Here is a 23,768-nt window from a genome sequence, read left to right on the forward strand (position 1 = left end):
CACACAACCAAATTTGTCCACTGTCGGACATAGGCCTCCTCAAGATGTCTCCACCCTTCTCTGTCCTGGACAGCTGCAATCCAGTTTGTCGCTATTCTCTTGATATCGTCGGTCCATCTGGTAGGTGGTCTTCCACGACTTCGTTTGTCCGCCCTTGGCCTCCACTCCAAGATCTTCCTTGTCTATCTGTTGTCTCTTTGTCTTGCGACGTGTCCTGACTATTTCCACTTCAACTTCGTAATGCGCTTTATGATGTCTTCCACTCCAGTTCTTCGCCGTAACTCATCATTTCGTATTCTGTCTCTCAAATCTCAAAGTTAGGTCAAGCATGGTTTTAATTATGTTTTAATTACAGGTCATAAAATATCAAAATAAAGGTACTATTGATATAGGCAATAGCATAGCAAGTCTGTATTCATGCATAATAACCAATAATACTCGTTAAATATATTTACCTTTGAAATTTTATGCGAGACGATAAAACAAAACGCGCCTGTCAGACACGTATCGTTCGCGCATCTGACACAGAGGTGTGAATACGATAATAAAGAGAGCGACTGAAATAGAGGACGGTCTTGTAGTGCGCTTCCAACTTATATTTTCGAAGAAATCAAGGAATTCCATATTAGGGCACTATTCTATATTTGGTTACTTTCCTCTAACATTCTTAATATATCGTTTTCATTTTCCGCGATCAGAAATGCGTCATCTGCACAGAATTTTTTAACGAATAACCCGAGAATGAGATTAAACAGTTCTATAGAGATCTATAAGTCTTCATTTAACGCACTAGAAAACATGAAATAACGATAATAATGGGAAATCTCAATACAAAAGTAGGAAATAGCAAAGTTGAAAACATTATTGGTGAACGTGAACATTAATCAGATTGAAGTTTGGGCATGCATATTTCCCTCTACATCTAGCAAGAATTAAAGTTTTTGATTCAAATCTTTGTACTGAATGTCAGAAGGTGGGTGATTTGAATCAATTGAATCACACTTTCTTTGAGTGCTCAAAATACATTCCATACACCTATAATTTAATCGAAGATTTAATAAAATGTAATGTTTTTCCACCTTTCAGTATATCCTATCTATTGTCTCTGAACAGCAATATATATGATTGTTTAATGAAATTTATCTGTGAAACTAAAATTAACCTCTAAACTTATTAATCCTGATAATTTAATATATGTACGTATGAAAAGCGAAGGAGAAAAGGATGTATAATGGAAAAATGTGGTGAGCAACTTGGATAGTCTGTGGAAGAGTTTGCTATGGAACTCTAAGAACCTGATTGCCTTCTTTATGTATGAATAGGAAAAAAAGTTGTGACTGGCTAATTGACACCCAAGCCTATGCCATAGGCTTGGGTGTCTACGGAATGACGTGGACTGGGACTACGGAATGAAAGAGGCGATATACTACTTCAGTGCTGACAATAACAGGACATGATTATGATTACTACATGGTTCAAACTACTAGCTAACAGAGAACATACGTGGAAATCGCCTTAAGACAATAAAGAAACAATAATTAAACAAACTGAAGACAATCTAAAAAAAACAAAAACCAACAGGCAAAAAACCCTGGATGATTGATGAAATATTTAACAAACGTTTGATATTTATAGAAAAAGACAGCAAATACAAAATAAGTGATTTATGTGATCGTTCATGGGTATTCTTTCATTTTTCCGACTGTAGTCTTTAAATGTGTTGAATTTTGAGGGTTTTAACTGAAGAACGATAGCTCTTAAGATGGAAATTAAATACACCAGATTCTGGTGTATTTAATTTCCACTGGAAGCTATCGTTCTGATAGTGATACATTATCTGATAATGTATCAGTAATTTGTTTACTTGTGAACTAAAATAATTGTTGTATTTACTTAAATATAATTATTATACCTAATAAAAAAATGTTTAAATTATCCCACTTTCACGAACAAGTACATTCATACAACGAGAAATATTATACCGGCAAAACATTTTGAAAGAAACCATAGTAGTATATTTCTCACCATTGTGATCTGCCATAAATAATCAACATAATAGGTAATGAACTCACGATTCGAAAACATTTTCGGCATTGACACTAAACAGGATTCTTCTAAACTAAACTAAACAATAAACATAATGGGACTGTCTACTGTTTAAATTTTCGTACCTGACACAGTTGCCAGATTTTAATTTACATGCCAAAATGTATTTTTATTTTTTGGTCAAATGGTTGCATTTAGAAAAAATTGTTATAGGAGTTTTTTGTTTTACATGGTGCTTTATACCTATACCTTTAAGGAAGCACTACTTTCCGGGACACTCTGTATAAAAAATCTATTCTCAGACTACAGGGAACAATATATCAACAGAAGTTTAAACAGTGATACATAAAAATGTACGTATTTTAACATGACTAACATCAGAAATAAATATATATACACACCGTTCTTAGGAGTCAACGCCTTTCGGTAGGGATCTATGGAGGAGTATCACCGCAAGTCCTTATCCCTTGCCGTACCGCTCCTCCATAGGTCGATCAGACGCCAGTTTATTTCAGATCATGCCGTAGACTCTATTGAGTTTTATACTACGGCGTTGGCCTTTTATTAATTTCATGACCTAGTTGAGGCTCGAACCAGCGATCGCAAATCGCAAATCCACTAAACTTGTCGATCGACTGCGCCTCAACTAAAACTAGACCGTCTAGACATAAATATGCATTGAAATATTGTTCCGAAGTTATTTCTTTATGGCATTTATGTAATTTACTATTCTAATTGGGAAATAAGCCACAATTTGAGTTGAACAATCATTTTATTGCCGTTTCGACTTCCACTTCGGAGGTCGTCTTGGAAAGTGAAAGTCGAAATGTCAATAAAATAATTTTTCAACTCAAATTGTGGCTTATTTCCCAATTAGAATAGTAAAATGCATTGAGAAATATAAAAACTGGAAAAGCATGTCTGGTCGATTCACACTGAAATTGTAAAACTCTTAGAAGATGAAAATTTAGATTTCCTTGCAAAATTGTTTAATACTATTAAATCAATCAATAATAATTATTATTAATATGTACATTATATTATTAAAAAGTAAATTACAAGCAGTATAAGAATATTAGACCACTCTACTAAACTGATGGCCTGTATGCAGTGGCGCATGGCGTAGCTGGCAGGCCCGCAAGGCGGGGGGGCGACGTTAAGAGGGGCCCCTTAAGCTTTTAAGCTTAATACTTCTACTATCTTTAAATTACCAAAACATATTTTCCTAATAAGCATCAAAATAGGGAATTTGGAAGGAAATAATGAAGCGGGTAATTGACGTAACTCTTACTCTTTTCGGGTGCAATTTAGCGTTTCGTACTTTCGTGGACATGTTGGTAGATTAGATGAAAGTGAATTCCAAAAAGGTAATTTTTTGTCGGTGGTTCTTTTACTAGCTAAATATGATCCTGTTTTAGCTAAATTAATCGATAAAGACAATTACTTAAAAAAACAAATTACCTACTTAGGCCCCCAAATACAAAACGAAGTTATAAATTTGCTGGCTCAAGAAACTGAAAACAAAATTGATTAATTTAAAAAAAAAATGTTTTTATTCAATAATTGATACCACTCAAGATATTTCGAAACACGATCAGCTTAATTTGATTTTCCGGTATGTAACTTGAGATGAAAATAATTTATCTTCTAAAGCAGAAGTTGTTGAAAGTTTTTTGGGAATTATTCGTATGTTAGACCAAAGTGCAGAAGGTCTTGTAAATGGAATTATAAAATTTATACAATCAAAGCACCTTTCCGTACACAACCTGAACCTAGTGTTGAATGATGCCGTTGCTGGTGTACAGGAGCTGGTTTTTTAGGATATAATTAAAAGATTATGTTTTTTTAGTACAAGTATTAAAAGATAGGTTGTACTATTACTATGTACTATTATGACTTTGGATCCATCGCGTTGGCCAACACTTAAAAGGTTATATGTGAAACCCGGTGGTAATCCAGACATGATGCTGTTTGATGCTGACAATGAAATCTTTAACGAAAATTTCGTTGCTATCTAAAAAACGATGAAAAAATATAAGTTAATGCATTATTAGCGCATATGAATAATTTTGAATTTGTCGTTAAGGGGATGGGTACGAACTTTCGGCTTCAATGCTATTTAAATGGGATTCATTTTTCTTGAGTCCTAAGAAAACTAATAAGTATTGCTGAAAAATTTAAACGCAGAATGAAAGATTACGTTATTACCGAGTGCTGATAATCCCTGAAAACTTCTATATTGTTTATTTTAATAAGTTACAGTGGTGAAAAACTAATAGAAAATTTAGTGTGATTTTTAATTTCAAATATCTCATTTAAAAGAAACTTTTTATTCATTATATGGGACTTTCGACCGTCGGTAATAAAGTAGTCTTTCATTTTGCGTTTAAATTTTTCAAAAATACTTATTAGTTTTCTCAGGATTTGCAAAAAATGATTACATTTAAAATAGGTACATTGAAAATTTTGACAGGCGTCAAAATATTCCTTTCCTCTTAATAACTTTATTAATCTAACATAAACACTTTTGCAATCTGAAACGGCAGAATTAACGGTCGCCCTTCAACTTTTTGAAAAAACTTTTGATAATCTTCTAGAAATGAGAAATTCGTTTTCCGAAACTTTAGCAAAAGCAGCAGGAATAGCAGAATAGTGGGGTATTATACCGGAATTTAAAAATACACGGATACAACGTATAAAACAGTTTTACGATTACCTCAGCTGAGACGAAAAAATAACTTTTAGCAAAAAAAGTTTTGTAGTTAATGTTTCCAATGTAAAAGATATAATATTGCAACAACTTACTAATAGGTTTGTCGGATTAAGATACATGTATAATAAGTTTTCATGTCTATTCCCAAAACATCTATTAACACTAACTAATAAAGACTTATTAAAGAAAGGCCAAATATTGTCATTTACACATATTTTAGTAATTATACTGTTATTAGTTGTCGTTATGTTTATAATACGGGGGCCCACAAAAATTGTCGCGGAGCCCCCGCAATCTTCAGCTACGCCACTGCCTCTATGAATCAACCTTTTCTTTGTTTAGATAAACCACCTCAATTTGAGTTCATACAAACTAATAAGGCATAGTCTTGTCGTGTTCAAATAAAATGAATCCAGAGTTGTTATTAAAATTTCTTGTAAAGTTATTGTCAATCATTGTATTGTATTTGTCGTCTGATAAGCTATTCAAAATGTTAAAGCAGGTAGTACAAGACAATACGACAATACTGATAATGTGAATGACCATTATTTATATATTTATTATTTTGTTTGAATCCACCTTGTGGTATAGGAGGTACCTAATCTTAATCTCTTTTGTGTTTTTGTTTTAAGAACAATAAATTCTTTGGAAAAAATAGATTATTCTCAAGTGGAAGTTAAAAATCAGGTAGAATATCTTCCATTTATAAGAATTAGTTTATTGTTTGTTTAAGTAAATATCAGGTCCTATTATGTTAATATGGATTAATCATTTCTAAGTGGTCCGTCTAACTGACCAAATAGACCACTCATCAGCGGTTCTTCTTCTTAAGGTGCCTATCCGTTTCGGATGTTGGCGATCAGCATGGCTATCCTAAATTTGCTCGCTGCTATTCTGAATAGTATCATCAGCGGTTAAAAACTGTAAAACCGTGGAATTTTGAGAATTAACACCGATTTTAATGAAAATTTAGGTTTAAACTCTGTTGACACTCTTCTTTAAAATCTACCCTATGCCGAACTGAGCTTTTGCCCTGCGGGTAAAAACAACCCCATCTAGGGGATGAAAATTTTTTAATCAAAATAATATGGAAATGGAGAGTGACCAATTCTAAGTAAATTTTGTTCTAAAAAAATTGTTTTGCAAAATTGACACTTTCCAAGTTATTTGCGATTAAAACTATGCATTTTTCATTGAAAAAACTCACGTTTTATAACCGTTTTTCATGAATAACTTAAAACAAATTTAATTTTACAGAAAAAATAATTAAGAAAAAATGTATTAAAAATTAAAAAAACAAAGAGACTCGCGTCGTAGAGACCTAGGTCAACCCAATAACGACTGAGTTATTGCTCTTTAAAGGATCGATTTTTTGGGAAAACTTAAGAGACATCTTTTAAAGCTTATTAAAAAATATTTCAAATAAGCTTTAACAAAAGTTTTTTGCATAAGAACTGACTGACTTACGATGAAAATAAAGTCGCTCTATGCTTTTTTTTTGAAATGTAAAGATTAAACCCTCGTCGTTACAATCCTAATAGAAATTAGTAGCTTCCCACTTGAAATTAACTTTATTTAGGTATAATTGATACGATCCATGTGATTCGACCGGTTTGGAATGCCTAGTTGAGTAAAATAGTTGAATAATTCGAAAATGACATTATTATAATTAAAAAAAAAGTATATTTTTCTTAAATAAAGCTAAAAGTATTCATGATACAAAAACAAAAAAATTAAAATTTTCAGTAAAAGAAACTCTACAAATAATATTTGAAACATTTTTTCATATTATGAATACTTTTAGATTTCGTTGGAACTTTACCGCGCTGAGCAGATGTGACGTGAATTGTAAATTGTAGAATTCCCTCATCTTCCTTAGTCTCAGCATCCGTATGGCTTGCAAATTGTAGAAGCCTCGGAGGTGTAACCAGAGAAGGTTCCCATTGTTTTCATTCTGGTGGGATATGTTATATGCCATTAGAGTGAAAACTTAGTCTTTTGCTAGCAGTTGCCGCTAGGGCATCTATGCCATTTCGTTCGTTGCAATTCGGGACTGCACGCTGGGGTTTGTTTTGGTTGGATCAGGGAGAGCAGCATATGTGCCTCCTGATGAGAGACTAATAAGTTTCGAAACCGGTAGAGGTGCTTGCAGCACTCTCTGATTGGACTGGAATATGGCTCGGCTGTATTTTCGTTTTGCAACGAAATTGAAAATGTGAACCAGTCTCGTTGGAACTTTACCGCGCTGAGCAGATGTGACGTGAATTGTAAATTGTAGAATTCCCTCATCTTCCTTAGTCTCAGCATCCGTATGGCTTGCAAATTGTAGAAGCCTCGGAGGTGTAACCAGAGAAGGTTCCCATTGTTTTCATTCTGGTGGGATATGTTATATGCCATTAGAGTGAAAACTTATACTTTTAGATTTATTTAAGAAAAGTGCACTTTTTTTAATTTTAAAATGTCATTTTTTGATGTAATCAACTATTTTGTCTAAACTAAGCATTCCAAACCGGTCAAATCACATGGATCATATCAATTATACCTAAATGAAGTTAATTTCAAGTGGGAAGCTGTTCATTTCTATTAGGATTGTAACGACGAGGGTTTAATTTTTACATTTCAAAAAGAAAAAAACAGAGAGCGACGTTATTTTTGTCATAAGTCAGTCAGTTCTTACGAAAAAAACATTTGTCAGAGCTTATTTGAAAGGTTTTTTAATGCACTTCGAGTTATTTGAGATTAAAGGTTCTCCTTTTCGATGTTCTTCAAAAATAACCATCTTTTAAAGAACAATAACTCAGTCGTTATTGGGTTTATATAGGTCTTTCAGAGCTAGTCTCTTTGTTTTTTTATTAGCTACAATTTTGTTCTTAATCATTTTTTCTACAAAATTAAATTTTCTTAAGTTATTCATAAAAAGCGGTTACAAAACGTGAGTTTTTTTAATGAAAAATGACTAGTTTCAATCGCAACTAACTTGAAAAGTGTCAATGTTGCAAAAAAATTGATAGAACAAAATTTACTCAGAATTGGTCACTTTATCGATTTCCATAGTTATTTTGATTAAGGAATTTACATCCCCTAGATGGGTTGTTTTCACCCCCAGGGCAAAAGGCGCAGTTCGGCATAGGATAGATTTTGACAAAGGTTATAATTACTAGCTAAATCCAAATGTTCAAGTAAATCGACTTTGGTTCTCAAAATTCCACGAGAAAATGGCTGTTGATTGGACTCAAAATGAAAACAAAATATTTATCAAAATTTTGGTCATTATGTATGATTTTAGATGGATATGTTATCTCGAAATTGATGTGTGCCTTAAGTGGTTAAAGGAGTTTAATTATTGTCTCATATGAGCTCCCCATTTAAAGGCCTTCGATATAAAAAAAAAACCGCGGCGTGCAACCATTTAAAGGAGTGAATTTTTAAGAAATTAGTGAATTAGTCCTTATGCACAAGGGTGCATTAGGGTGAATCCTATGCACTTTTTGTATATATAAATCTACAAAAAAAAATTTCGAAATTAAATTTCCTATGGAAATGCCTCACGAAAAATATTAGTCCTTTGTGCCTCGTAACTTTTTTCACGGGGGCATAGATGCAGAAATTAATTCACAGAAAAAACTATCTTTTCTCTTTAAAATGACGTTTGATAGATTCATAGTATCCGAGACACGATTTTTCAAAGTTTTCCACTCACACCATCTTTGGTTAATTTTCCTTATTTTTTCGCAATGTGCTATAAGTTTTTTATAGCGATTTTATCTATACGCGATGGTACATTTAATAGAAAGAAAAATCAATTACCTTTAAAATGGCGTATTGTAGAAGCTTCTAGGGCCAACAATAACCAAAATATGGTTCATCAAAGTGTAATACTTTTGCAACGATTTTTGCTAACTTTTAGAACTATTTTTTAAATTTCTGATTATAACTTTTTTTCTTATATACATACTTTCAATACTTCCTATACTATTTTATCACTGTATCTTTTTAATTTTCGTAGAGGTAAATTCAAAACGAAAACAACAATATTAAAATCATTATAAAAATTATTGTTAATTGTTTCTACTTATCATTAAACAAAACATGGCGATTTTAACTAATTTTATTTTAATTATTAATAAAAAAATAGAGATGAAAATTGCTGACTGCTAATGTAATTGCTGTAATAATAATTATTATGCACTTACAACGAATCATTTACTATGGTTAATTTCTGGAAAATAGTGTCCATCATTTTTTTCTAGACAACTTATAATAATTGTATAATTACTTTTTAGTTTATAGATACGTAAAATTGGAAATAAAATTTATAGTCCTGTCGCCAGGGGGGGTACAACGGCCTCCTGTATTCAGATGGACTTACCCAAGTTTTTTTTATGTATTTTGACCTGTAGAACACGAGTTTTTTGGGTAACAGTTGATCCGGATGTCGATAAGATTGTTATAAACCAAGAAGTTGAGGAATCACATAACAGCGATTTCTCGCAAAACAAAACATTTTTTTGTATTTTTTGGTCCATTTTAACCGAAAAATGTTCCTACAATTTTTTTCGTAGGATGCATAGTTTTCGAGATATACGCGGTTGAACTTTCAAAAAATCGAAAAATTGGAATTTTTGAACCCGAAAAACTTTTGATTGAAAAATAAAATAGCAATTCTGCTTACCGCATTTGAAAGTTCAAGTCAAATTATATCGGTTTTAATTATTTGTATTGCCAAAAATGTATTATTTTATTGTTAAAACAAAGCTATAAACACCTAGTGCTTGAGTGATGTTTCAATGATTTCTCATTTAAAATCGAACGAGTACGTAGAGGAGGTAAAAGTGCAAGCGGGGCTATTTCTAAGTAGCATGCATTAAAACGCATGTATTAGGCACGGGAAACAGTATGTGTTTATAGCTTTTTTTAACAATCAAAAAATAAATTTTTAGCAATGCAAATATTCAAAACAGATATAATTTGACTTAAACTTTTAAAGGCGGTAAGCAGAATTGCTATTTTATTTTTTATTCAAACGTTATTCGGGTTCAAAAATTGCAATTTTTCCATTTTTTGAAAGTTCAACCGCGTTTATCTCGAAAACTATGCATCCTACGAAAAAACTTGTAGGAACATTTTTTGGTTAGAATGACCCAAAAAATACAAAAAAATGTTTTGTTTTGCGAGAAATCGCTGTTATGTAATTCCTCAACTTCTTTGTTTATAACAATCTTATCGACATCCGGATCAACTGTTACCCAAAAAATTCGTGTTCTACGGGTCAAAATACATAAAAATAACTTGGATAAGTCCATCTGAATTAAGAAGGCCGTTGTACCCCCCCTGGCGACAGGACTATTAGGTATATCTCACAAAAGGAATCAATTAAGAAAATCTTGTATATATGTCTTCTTCTTCTTCCTCCATATATGCAATTCTGCTTGTTCATTGGCGGATAGATACCTCTATGGAAGGTTGTCACTCCATCTTCTGCGCGGTCGACCTATACTTCCTCTACCGATTGATGATTTATCTCTTGTCATTTTGACCACACATTTCTCCCCCATTCTGGTTATGTGGTTATTCCATTATTTTTTCTATTTAGTACATTCGTTTATACACTTTACGTTATATTGTCTTCTAATGGCCTCACTCATCTTTCGATCTCTCAGAGTATTTCCTGTAATTCTTCTCAGTATTCTCATCTCTGCCGTTTCCAGTAGTCTTTGTGTTGTGGCTGTATCGGGTATTGTTTCTGATGTAAGTACATATATGTCATTATTGGCCTTACACTGGTTTTATAAATTCTTGACTTCATATTAGTGTTAATATATGTCTGTTTCGTCATAAATATAGTGTTATTGAGATATCCTGCTTCTTGTACTTTGTCTTCTCACTTGTTTGTACAGGTCTCCGTAGCTTGGACAATGTAATTCCAAGGTTTTTTTTTCCATTACTACTTATTCAATACTGATACCATCAATTTCTATTTTACATCTCATTGGTTCTTTACTGATTACTAATGTTTTACTTTTCAGAGATGAAGTTGTGATATAGAATTATTTTGCTCGTATGTTAAATCTGTGGACTAATCTTTGCAGACTATCTTCATCTTGGACTATCAATATTACGTCGTCTGCATAACAGAGTACTTTTAACTCTTTGTTTTCCATTCTTTCTTTTCTGACGTTTTTGATGATCTCATCCATGACTAAATTAAAGAGCATAGGATGCAATGAGTCTCCCTGGCTTATTCCACTAATACTATAAGTTGTCCATCTGTTTGGTTTGTACATATTTAATACCTATAAGTAATTGTAAAATGTCAGATGCGTCAACAGGGCCTAAACTTAATTTGTCAATTGGTAAATACAATTTGGTAAGAAATCCCAATGGTTATCTTATATTTGTGATGCTAGGCTATAGGCCAGATTTAAATTTTTGTCTGTTATATTTCAGTCAATTTTATTAATCAAAGTGTTTTATTAAGAATACAAAAAGAAAAAGATTACCGCAAAAATTTAACATCCTGTAAAAGCTAGGCTATATTATGCAGATGATTTGGTTATACTTTGTAGAGGAAAGAACCCAACAACCATCCATAACCATGTCCAAAAAGCCATAAATCATATTGAAGAATAGTCATTCACAAGTGGACTTCAGTTTAATACCCTTAAAATCAAAGCAATGTGTTTTACAAAAAGTCACCAAATACAACTGAAGAACTTATACTTAAATGGAGGACAAATTAAATGTGTAGACGAAGTTAAATTTCTCGGTATGATATTTGATCAAAAACTAACTTGGAAAACATATTTAGAATTTTTAAAAAAGACATGTCAGCCTGGAATAAATTTTTTACGATCACTTGCAAACAAAAAATGGGGCGCCGACTCCTCTACAAGGCCCTAGTACGTTCCAAACTTGACTATGGCTCAATCGTTTACAACTCCTCAAAAAAGACGCATTTAAAAACAATAAATGTGATTCAAAATACAGGTCTTCAAATTTCCTTAGGAGCACACCACACAAGTCCAATACAAATTCTATACTAGGGATGGGAAAAACCTACCGGTTTAAACCTAAAACCGGTTTTTTTACTTCGCAATAACCGGTTTTACCGGCTGTTTTTTTGCCCCGGTTATAACCGGTTTTTTCTTTTTAAAGTAAAAACCGGTTATTAGGTTTTTACGGTGATTAGGATTAGGTTAGGTATTATTGTGGATCCCAATCATAAATATTATTTTCAGGTAATTATTCCAAACAAAACCATAATTCAAATTTTATTTTATTTTATAAAATAGAGAAGCAAACTGAAAGTGCAATATCATATCAGCCAGAAACAATTATTAAGTTTTATTATAATATTTCCTTGAAAAGGTATTTGTAATCATAATATTTACATAAGAAGTGATCTGGTTGAATTAGACGCAAACATCATCTACTTTTCACACTTAACTCTTGACATTGAAAGTGGGTGAATGACTTTTCCTGATTACCAAAAATAATGCTCTGACTATGAATATCGAATTACTGATTAAGAATACGAATCTCCAAGAATTTCGCTACGTTTTCAAAACGATACTCTCATACAGGAAGTATTAAATGAGTTAAAATGTACCTATTCTACAAATATACAAACGTGTTAAAAGTAATACATGTTCTTTCGATAGTACTAATCTTGATCATATTGATATCGAGTCGAATGGAGTATGTCAAACTAAAGTATATTGCAAATTTAACTTTGTAACCTATTGGATTAAAAAAACCGAAAACCGATTTTTTCAAAAACCGGTTTTTTTGGCCGGGTATAACCGCCAGGTTAAACCGTAAGCAAAAAAAACCGGTATAACCGAAAACCGGTGTTTTGTCAAAAACCGCCATCCCTACTCTATACTGGGAGACTGGAGAGATTCCACTCATGTTTAGAAGACAATATCTAAGTCTTTCTTATGCCAGTGCACTATCCTCTAATCAAGATGTCAAGATAATCCAGTTATACACAACGTATTCGCTGACCGCTTTAAAAGTTGTTTCCAAAACTCAAATCGAACTGATCAACCTTTCTATTACCGCATACAAACTTACTTATCCAACATTGGTATTCATTTTCCAGACACCTACGATATTTCCGCAGTCCAAACCCTTCCTCCTTGGACAATTCGCCTTCCCTCTACTGATACCAGCTTATTGCGACTAAACAAATCAGAAACGAAGTCTAATCAATCAAGAATTTCTTAAAATATTAAGCAAATATGGTAGCTGCTTCAAATTTTACACCGATGCCTCCAAAAACGAAGACGGAACTGACGCAGCAATCTACTCATCAGATTACACAGCAGCATATAAATTACCTTCATACACAACAACGCCCTCCGCTGAACTGTTTGCTATTCTAAAAACATTAGCTCTGATAGTTAACAAAAATAAAAACAGAAACATCATTATTACAGATTCTCTCAGCTCAATATGGGCATTAAAACAACTCTATTCTGTTCATCCACTACTACTTTTCATTAAAAAGGAACTAAAACATGCAGAAAATATGAATATTAAAGTAAAAGATGGTTTTGCTTGTTTTTGATTCAGAGGAATGCACAATCGCCGGACAGCTGTTTCCACCATTTCAGGCTTTATCAACAGCGCTAGCGTGCACTCCTCTGAATCGAAAAACTGCTCAACCATCAATTTAAGGGGAATTTGAAAGATCATTCAAATTCCCATTGGGACGCGATCCAGCGACACCTCTTAACAAATTGAAGAGTCTCAGATGCAGAATCCACCATTAAAATGGTAAATAGTTATTTAAATCTGAGACTTTTCGTGCTGAAAGTTCTTTCTGGTACATCCTTAATCAGCGACTTTAACAATTTATAAGACCGCAGACGACGAATATAGAAAACAAAAAGGATTCCTTGCAATCACATTCTGTTTTCATTGGTCTAGGAAAAGAACAGAAGAGGAACTTTCTAGTACTCAAATCTGAGTAAAGATAAAAAAGTAAAAGATGGTTTTGCTTGTTTTTGATTCAGAGGGATGCACAATCGCCGGAAAGCTGTTTCCACCATTTCAGGCTTTTTCTACAACGCTAGCGTGCACTCCTCTGAATCGAAAAACTGCTCCACCATTAGTGTTGCCCAAATGCAAGACCAAGACGAGACTTAGACAGTCTTGGTCTTGGTCTTGCGGCAGTACACCTGGTCTTGGTCTTGGTCTTGGTATTGCGCTCCCAGTCTTGGTCTTGGTCTTGCAGCAAGAGTCTTGCAAGTCTCGCAGTTGCCCATTAGCCTATTGCATATCTTAGAACAACGTAACAGAGAAGTACATTTTAAGCTTGAATATCATAGCCAGAGTAAAGACTAGCCAAATTAATAAATATCTAAACAACTGACACCGGGTGGGGTTTGAACCCACGATCTAAAGTGATCGCTGTTATGTTCTAACTAACTAATGTTAAAACTACCTCTTAAAACCCACAAAATTTTATTTACGTATTTCAGCCGATTTTAGAGCAATAAATAAATCGTCAGTTTGTAAGAAAAATTTCAACCCCTCCATATTTGGTAAACAAAGCATTTATAAAGTAAACGTTTATGAAGTAAACGTTTATGAAGTAAACTGTCATTAGGTTTTCGTGCAGAATTACCCATTAAAGTTTGCCATACTTATTTAAAAACATTCTGTATTGATGAAAAACATGGATAGTTAAAAAAGTACCTAACTTTTTTATTATCCAATATAAGTGAATGAATAAAAAAACATAATGTTAAGAAAATATGAGGCTTTAGTTGGACTTTAATTTCAGTATGCTACTATTGCATGCTAGAATAATAAGTTAGCATAATGCTAGAATATTCCACAGAGTGAGAAAAAACACAGTTTGATTGGAACACCCGGTATACACTGACAAAATTGACCTGTCTAGCAACAATATCTATTATTACTGCGATATTTATAAAGAATAGAATAAGACCAAATATTAAAAAAAATCACTTAAATTTAAATAACAACAGGTTTAGGAAATTTGAGAAATTAAAAATGACCTTTAAGGTGGTGCCATGGACGTATAAATAAAGATGGGTGGTGCGTTAATTTCTTGGAGAAGTGTACCTATATCGTTAAAATAATATTTCGGTATTATGTCTACACGATATCCGGCATATTATACGGGGCCTTGGCGCTGAATGTCGAAACAAAACTTCCATTGAAAAAATTGACCAAAATATTCTACAATTTCCCTAATAAAATGCTTTGAAACAGTGTATTGTTTGGATGTCGACCTTTTCATATAATGGAATCTTTATCTATAATATTGTATTGTAAATCATAATACATATATCCATTTGCCGCCCTATTCCATAACAACAAAGAAGCTTTGTTTTTGTTTTCAAGTTAGGTACTTTTCATGGTTCATTTACCGTTGGCGGTGACACACTGTAAAATGGCCAAATTGCAATTTTTGTTATCGCTTAATCCTTGACGATTCGGAACAGTGTGTATATGTATTGTTTTGGGTATATTTGCGTGTACTTAATCTATTTATTGTTTAGCCCATTTTTTCATTGTCCAGTCACCCTTGGCTTATATAACAAGTGTTGTTGAAAAAACTGAATCTGTTTTCAAATCTATTTTTTGAGTTTGGTTTATTAGAGTTTATTAGGTTTATTAGGTTCAATTTGTGCAGTCGATTCAGAAAGTTTAAATTTTAAATTCTGAAAATATTGTGAAGTGAAAAAAATTAGTGAAATAAAAAGAGTGTAGCTGAGTGGAGCGATGAAAAGAAAAATGAAACAAAAAAAGGAAGAAGTTTTGAAGAAGATAATACCCAAAATTTCTTCATTTTTCCATCAACCAGATTCTCAAAGTGATTTAGATTGCAATGGTAAGTACTAGATCTATCTACTAATGAAACAATAATTAATTCTTATCTAATTGTCGTCTGTAACAGGAGTGGCCAAGGTCCTTGATATTCTTTGATAGAAATTTGAAATTTTTTAGAAGCCGTCATTAAATGCGTATTAAAAAGTTATGCAAAAGAGGTGTTGAAAATTTTTTTACATAATTTTGTACAGAATATTTATTGAACACGTGTAAATAAAAGTACAACCTATTTGTACTAAATTTAAATATTATAAATTTATTTTACTTCTTTTGATAATTCTTTAAATCTTAGTGAATAAATGGTGACAGCACTTCTTAGTAATTCTTTCAGATGCTGGTTAGTTGGTACTGATGAGTAATTGAATTTCAGGAATTTTAGAGTGGAATAAAATTATTCACACATGTCTTCTTCTTCATGTGCCGTGCTCGATTATCGAGTGTTGGCTATCAAATTGGCTATAGTAATTTTGTTGGCGGCAGCTCGGAAAATGGAAGCTGGAGTTTCCCAAACCACTCTCTTAAGTTTCTAAGCCATGTCGTTTTTCTTCGACCTGGCCCTTTTCTTCCGTCTCCTTTGCCTTTTATTATTAAATGGAGTATATTATAATTCTCTGGGTGGCGCATTCTTCTCTAGGTGCCGTCTCCGCTTCGAAGGTTGGCAATCATCAAAGCAATTTTTACTTTTGAGAGTGCGGCTCTAAATAATTCGTTGTTACTACATCCAAACTATGCCCTAAGATTCTTCAGCCATGAGTTAAGGTGATACAGTAGCGATCAACAGGTAGCCAAAACGCGTTGCAAGATTGCGGCTGTAATTTTGAATATTTTTTAGAGATATTTGGCACACGTATTTGTAATATAATAAAGAATGGCGGTACAGAGCACAATTTGAAAAATATATTAATATGTGGAAATTACTCTGTAATTAAATACAATATTAAAAAAACGAGCCTGTACCGCCACTAAGAAGAACAAAAAAATACACTTTCTTCAAATAAACTTTTTTATCAGATGCCTATATTTTCTGTCATTTTGGAACTACTAATGAAATAAAAAATTTTAGTAGTTCCAAAATGACACAAAATCTAGGCATCGGATAAAAAAGTTTATTTGAAGAAAGTGTATTTTTTTGTTCTTTTTAATGGCGGTACAGGCTCGTTTTTTAAATATTTTATTTAATTACAGAGTAATTTCCACATATTAATATATTTTTCAAATTGGGCTCTGTACCGCCATTCTTTATTATATTACGAATACGTGTGCCAAATATCTCGAAAAAATATTCAAAATTACAGCCGTAATCTTGGAACGCGTTTTCGCTACCTGTTGATCGCTACTGTTTCCTCTTAAATCAGCTATCAGCTTCCTATAAATCTTTTTCCTGGATTTTACTTACATAACGAAGTGGAGTATTAGATATTTATCTCCTCTCATCACATGTCCCATATATCTAAGTTTTCTTCTCTTAATTGTTAGAAGTACTTCTCTTTCCTTATGCATACGTCTGTCTCATTACCTCTACGTTGGTTATTTTATTTACCCATGAGATCTTCAGCACTCTTCGGTACACCCACATCTCGAATGTCTCCGGTCTTCTCACGTCAATTTTCTTCAGTGTCCACGCTTCTATCCCGTAGATATACGGATATCACATAGCACCTCATAGCATGGCCAAAAAAATATTCAAGTTTGCGAGTTTTTACTGTTCTGACGACTTCCCGTAATTTTTCCCCTCCAATGTATAACAACTTCGTTACGAACTCTATCCACCCAACTTATTCGTAGGATCCTCCGATACACCAAGGTTTCAAAGGCTTCCAGGTTTTTGAGAAGGGTATCCGTTAAAGTCTAACCTTAGACACCATACAAAAGAGTACACATTCACATAAGTACGGTGTTCCTTCGAACATTTTCTAGCACTACCTTATATCAGTTCTTGAAAAGGGCCCCGCGAAAATCTTTGATACGGGGCCCCTGTGGGGCTAGCTACGCCACTGCTGCTGAGAAAGAATGTATGACTAAAAATTTTTATTTTTACATTATAATAATGACCTCTCAGTACATGTCAAATGTGTCGAGTGTTCTTTTAATGGATATTTTGATTCTCTATGTATGTTTATGGTATTGTTCGTAATGCGCATAAGTCCAATTTTCAAAATTTTTGATACAATTTTTTTTGTTTCTCATAGAGTATCTAAGAATATAGCCGAACTTATATACTCCCTAAAACGACCCTCAGTTCTAACTGCAAGACGCAAGAGTCTCGCAGGCTTAGTCTTGTTCTTGCTCAAGTCTTGCACGGTAAGTCTTGGTCTTGGTCTTGCTAAAATTAGGCGGTCTTGGTCTTGGTCTTGCGAAAACGCAAGAACAAGACCAAGACTTCAAGACCAAGACCGATTGTGGGCAACACTATCTACCATCAATTTAAGGGAATTTGAAAGATCATTCAAATTCCCATTGGGACGCGATCCAGCGACACCTCTTAACAAATTGAAGAGTCTCAGATGCAGAATTCACCATTAAAAATGGTAAATAGTTATTTAAATCTGAGACTTTTCGTGTTGAAAGTTCTTTCTGGTACATCCTTAATCTGCGACTTTAACAATTTATAAGACCGCAGACGACGAATATAGAAAACAAAAAGGATTCCTTACAATCACATTCTGTTTTCATTGGTCTAGGAAAAGAACAGAAGAGGAACTTTCTAGTACTCAAATCTGAGTAAAGATAAAAAAGTAAAAGATGGTTTTGCTTGTTTTTGATTCAGAGGGATGCATAATCGCCGGACAGCTGTTTCCACCATTTCAGGCTTTTTCTACAACGCTAGCGTGCACTCCTCTGAATCGAAAAACTGCTCTACCATCAATTTAAGGGAATTTGAAAGATCATTCAAATTCCCATTGGGACGCGATCCAGCGACACCTCTTAACAAATTGAAGAGTCTCAGATGCAGAATCCACCAAAAAATGGTAAATAGTTATTTAAATCTGAGACTTTTCATGCTGAAAGTTCTTTCTGGTACATCCTTAATCAGCGACTTTAACAATTTATAAGACCGCAGACGACGAATATAGAAAACAAAAAGGATTCCTTGCAATCACATTCTGTTTTCATTCGTCTAGGAAAAGGACATAAGAGGAACTTTCTAGTACTCAAATCTGAGTAAAGATAGAAAAGTAAAAGATGGTTTTGCTTGTTTTTGATTAAGAGGGATGCACAATCGCCGGACAGCTGTTTTCACCGTTTCAGCTTTTTCAACAGCGCTAGCGTGCACTCCTCTGAATCGAAGAACAGCCAGCCACATTGTTTGATTTGCTTGTCTAGATAATGTTTAGAAGAAATGCGTTCAATGTGCTTCCCCGTTTAGGATTTTGTCCTCTTCAGGGTTTGAGGTGAATGTATTGTGTTGGCAGCAAAAGCAAACAGTCCGAAAAACACACTGGGGCAAGCGCCGTGTCCTGGTGTTCTTGGATCCTGGGTTATGCCGGACGGTGGTGTCCAGAAGGCTAAGAAGTCAACAGAGAAGAAAGTTTGATGGATTGTTGTTGGTTCCATAGACATTTACGTGTACTGTCCGTGCTTTGCTCTCGACTAGTCTCCCTAGAAACCATTGTACAACGACAGGCGAACCTGCGTCCCTCGTCGGCGGTCAGGAGGTGGCTTTGAGTGCAGCGTGGACAGTGTACGTTCGAGTGGAGAAAATAGTTGCGGCTATTTTCTTGGGACGAACAGGTATAATTGTGCAATGAAGTTGGGAAACCGCAAAAAACCAACTTCTCCCTGTTCGGGGTAGGGAAGAGGAAATGTTAGAGGTGGGTACGGTAGGCTAACGGGGTAGCCTCAAGGATGTTTTCGTACTCCACCGGGAGTTCGTCAATGCATGTTTGCATTAGAGCGGACGGTACATGAATCTTTTTGCGTTTGGGCTTTCGGTGGAGTACGTGGCCGGAAGATGAACAGGAACATTTGAGAGAATCTTGTGTGTCGGAAGGGGGGCCGTTGATTACTTTGATTGTGAAGTTCCTGTTCAGAGAGTTTATTCTCTCGGTGATTTTGGGGGTGTTCGAGATGTTATGGATTTCGTTTGAGGGATATCGCCAGTGCTCATAGTTGCATCTACGCAAGATTCTACGTTCTGTTCTCAACAACCTCTCTTGTTTTTGTCTTGAACAAAGAGAGTAGATACATGATTTGTACTCCATGACGGGTCGAATACAGGTCTTGTAAGTGTGAATGAGAGTCTTCTTGTGTGTCTTGCCAATTTTTCCCGAGAGAGCGTTGAGAAGTCTGGCCCTGTTCCTTACCCTATCTAAAGTTGCCTTTAGATCTGCGTCCCAGTTGAGAGTCCTGGTGAACAGTACTCCCAAATAGTTCGCAGTCGGGCTAACAACAAGCCTTTCTCCCAACAGTCTCAGTGGATATTGGTCGTCTTCATTGCGTATGATTCTATTTGACACAGAAGGGGCGCGAAACACAATTGTTGTTGTTTTGTTCGCGTTCAGCGTGACTCTCCACTTAAAACACCATTCGCCGACGCCGTCCAACAGAGCCTGGGCTCTTCTGAAGAGGAGTCTTGGGTTGTATCGAGAGGTTGTTGAGAGCAGAGTCGTGTCGTCTGCATAGAGAAACAGCCGAGTACCTGGGATATTTTGGTTAGTGATGTCGCTGTTATAGATGATGTACAACAGCGGTGCTAGGACTGAACCCTGGGGAACTCCAGCTTGTGGAGTGAAGGGGGTGGACTTTTGATCGCCTATTTTAACTCTGACAGTACGGTTGTGGAGGTAGGAGTGTACAATTTTGGTAAATTGCAATGGTAGCCCGATGTCCAGAAGTTTCCGAACAAGCCCGTCGTGCCAGACCTGGTCGAAAGCCTTCTGCGCATCCAGAAATGTGGCTATGGCGAATGAACCATCGTTGATGGTTTGAGTAACTTTGGTAGTGAAATCTATTAATGCATGTTTAGTAGATTTACCTGACTGGAATCCGTATTGGAATTTTGGTATGATATTGTGGTTTTCGAGAAAGTCATTGAGCCTCTCTTTTAGGATTAGCTCAAGAACTTTACCCAGAGTATTGATTAATGAAATTGGTCTATAGGATTCCACGTCGGTTGGGGGTTTGCCTTTTTTCAAAAGCATGATGGTGTTGGCCACCTTCCAAGGAGTAGGAAAGTGGCTGTTTTTGAGACATGCATTGAATATTTTAGTTAGAAGAGGAATGATACTCTCTGGAAGTTTTTTGAGGCACCTTCGGTTGATGCCATCAGGTCCGGGAGCGCTGTTTTTGCCGATTTGGCAAAAGCTCTCCGTTTCCCTGTCTGTGAGGGGGTCCATGATAGGATCATAGACTGGAATGTAGTGGTTGAGAGTAACATTTACAATGTATTCTGTGTTGAATTTAAATATGCGATCAAAGTTCGGGTTATCTGGAGTTTGAAAATTGTTTTGAAGCGAATTTCTGAATGCTTCGGCTTTCCCTTCTGGGGAATTGACTATGTGATTGTTGACCAACAGATGGGATGGTTGAGATAGTTTTTGTTTTGTTAGGACTTTGAATTTTTGCCAGAATTTACCTCCGTCTCTGTAGTCCAGTTTTGAGGTAGCATCTTCCCACCGGCGAGCCGTTAGGACAGATATCTCCCTCTTTATCCTGGCACAGATCCGGTTGTACTCTGTTTTGATTAGTGGGTTTCTGTTGGCCTTGTATTGACGTAGAAGACGTCGTTTTTGTTGGATTTTGGCAATGATGTATTGTGGAAGTGCCGGTGATGTATAGGTTATTTGTTTGAGTGGAATTGCGTGCGTGATCGCCTCAGTGATGAGGTTCTCGATTTCGGTTGCACTGGTGTCGATACTATCGTTAGTATCGAGTTCGCCTAACATAGGGAGATTTTGTGTGATGAAGTTTTGGAATTCAGTCCAGTTAGCGTGACGATAGTCTCTTATAGATCTTGGAGGGTTTGGTTGTTTTGGAATTAGTATGTCGGTGTCGACAAGAAGAGGTAAGTGGTCTGACGTTATTGAATCGCCTATGTGGCATCTATCCCCGAACCGATCCAGAATGTTACTAGTAACTAGGATGTGGTCGACAATAGAGGCCCCATTGGCGTTCAAAAACGTGAATTCAGTGTTGGTGATTCTTGAAATGGGAAGGTCTAGTAGATAATCCGTGAGGCGGATGCCTTCTGGGTTTAAACGGTGATCACCAAACTGAGTGTGTCTACAATTTAGGTCACCCATCAGCACGGCCTTGCTAAGCGTTGAAAAATACTCAAGCAAGTGCCTGCTGAGTGGCTGACCCGGGTGTTTGTAGTAAGAGACTATCGTGAGGGTTTCGTTATTGGGGATATGCACGTCAATTGCCAGGAAGTCCACATCAGGTGGACGAAAATTTTGTGGGAATGTGTGTGTGGTGTGCGGTATTCCGTGTTTCACGAGAATACCATTCCCACGTGAAACCTGACAGCGGCAAATCGAAAAACTGCTCAACCATCAATTTAAGGGGAATTTGAAAGATCATTCAAATTCCCATTGGGACGCGATCCAGTGACATCTCTTAACAAATTGAAGAGTCTCAGATGCAGAATTCACCATTAAAAATGGTAAATAGTTATTTAAATCTGAGACTTTTCGTGTTGAAAGTTCTTTCTGGTACATCCTTAATCAGCGACTTTAACAATTTATAAGAAAAAAAAAAGGATTCCTTGCAATCACATTCTGTTTTAATTCGTCTAGGAAAAGGACATAAGAGGAACTTTCTAGTACTCAAATCTGAATAAAGATAGAAAAGTAAAAGATGGTTTTGCTTGTTTTTGATTCAGAGGGACGCACAATCGAAAAAAGCCTGAAACGGTGGAAACAGCTGTCCGGCGATTGTGCGTCCCTCTGAATCAAAAACAAGCAAATCCATCTTTTACTTTTCTATCTTTACTCAGATTTGAGTACTAGAAATTTCCTCTTCTGTCCTTTTACTAGACGAATGAAAACAGAATGTGATTGCAAGGAATCCTTTTTGTTTTCTATATTCGTCGTCTGCGGTCTTATAAATTGTTAAAGTCGCAGATTAAGGATGTACCAGAAAGAACTTTTAACAAGAAAAGTCTCAGATTTAAATAACTATTTACCATTTTTAATGGTGAATTCTGCATCTGAGACTCTTCAATTTATGAATATTAAAGTTAATTTTATTTGAGTACCATCTCATACTGGAATCGAAGGTAACGATGTTGTAGACAAAATAGCAAAGAATGCACCTAATGACCCAAACGCAGAAGAGAACATGAAAACCCTACACACCGACTTAAAAGCATACTTCAAAGAAAATACTTTTAAAATATGGCAGGATACATGGAGGGACTCCATCAATCAAATAACCGCAATCAAATTGAATGGATAACCACAATCAAATTCCACAATTCAAAAACAGAAGAGAACAAGCAATCTTCACTCGTCTCCGGATTGGGCATACTCGATTAACCCATGACTACATACTCCAACGTGCCGATCAACGTGTGTGTAATTTGTGTAGAAGTGTCCTTACCGTAAAACGTTGTTTATTGCAGTGTCCGAAGTATAAAGTGCAACGAAAAAAGTACAACATACCACCAACATTAAATAGTGCACTCGTAAAAGACAGTGATACAAAAAGCATCTTCACATTCCTCAAAGACTGCATGCAACCTCTTACCAAAAATATAGTATTTTACTTTACTTTGTATAGATTTAGGGCTTTTTATAATTTCCTATTGTTATGTTTAAAATCTACTTCTAATTTATAATTTTGTAACACAATCCATACACGCTAATAACCCTGCGTGGTTGATGCGTAATGTAAGGAAAAAAAGATGAAAGCTATTAACCACAATAAAAACAGCGAGACTGCTGCAACTAATCTTGCAGGGGAAAGTAGAAGCAAAACGCGGACCAGGAAGGCGAAGATTTCCTGGCTGAGAAATCTACGTACGTGGTTCAACACAACCACTACAAATCTTTTCAGAGCAGCAGTGTGCAAATTACAGATTGCCATGATGGTCGCCAACATCCGAAACAGATAGGCACTAGGTACAAGAAGAAAAAGACTTGGGACCAGTCGTTCGTGAGCGTGAGTCAATTTAGGGATTCACGTGAGTGAGAGAAAT

The 23,768-nt window shown here is 35.2% G+C and overlaps 1 protein-coding gene across 1 annotated transcript in view; it reads right to left on the bottom strand.

The window, feature by feature from the left end:
* LOC114347470 (protein spaetzle) overlaps nt 1-23,768 on the bottom strand; it is a 49,474-nt gene that overhangs the window by 13,973 nt on the left and 11,733 nt on the right. The gene's annotated exons all lie outside the window — the stretch shown is intronic.

This window comes from Diabrotica virgifera, chromosome 4, assembly GCF_917563875.1.
Source record: "Diabrotica virgifera virgifera chromosome 4, PGI_DIABVI_V3a".
NCBI lineage: Eukaryota > Metazoa > Arthropoda > Insecta > Coleoptera > Chrysomelidae > Diabrotica > Diabrotica virgifera.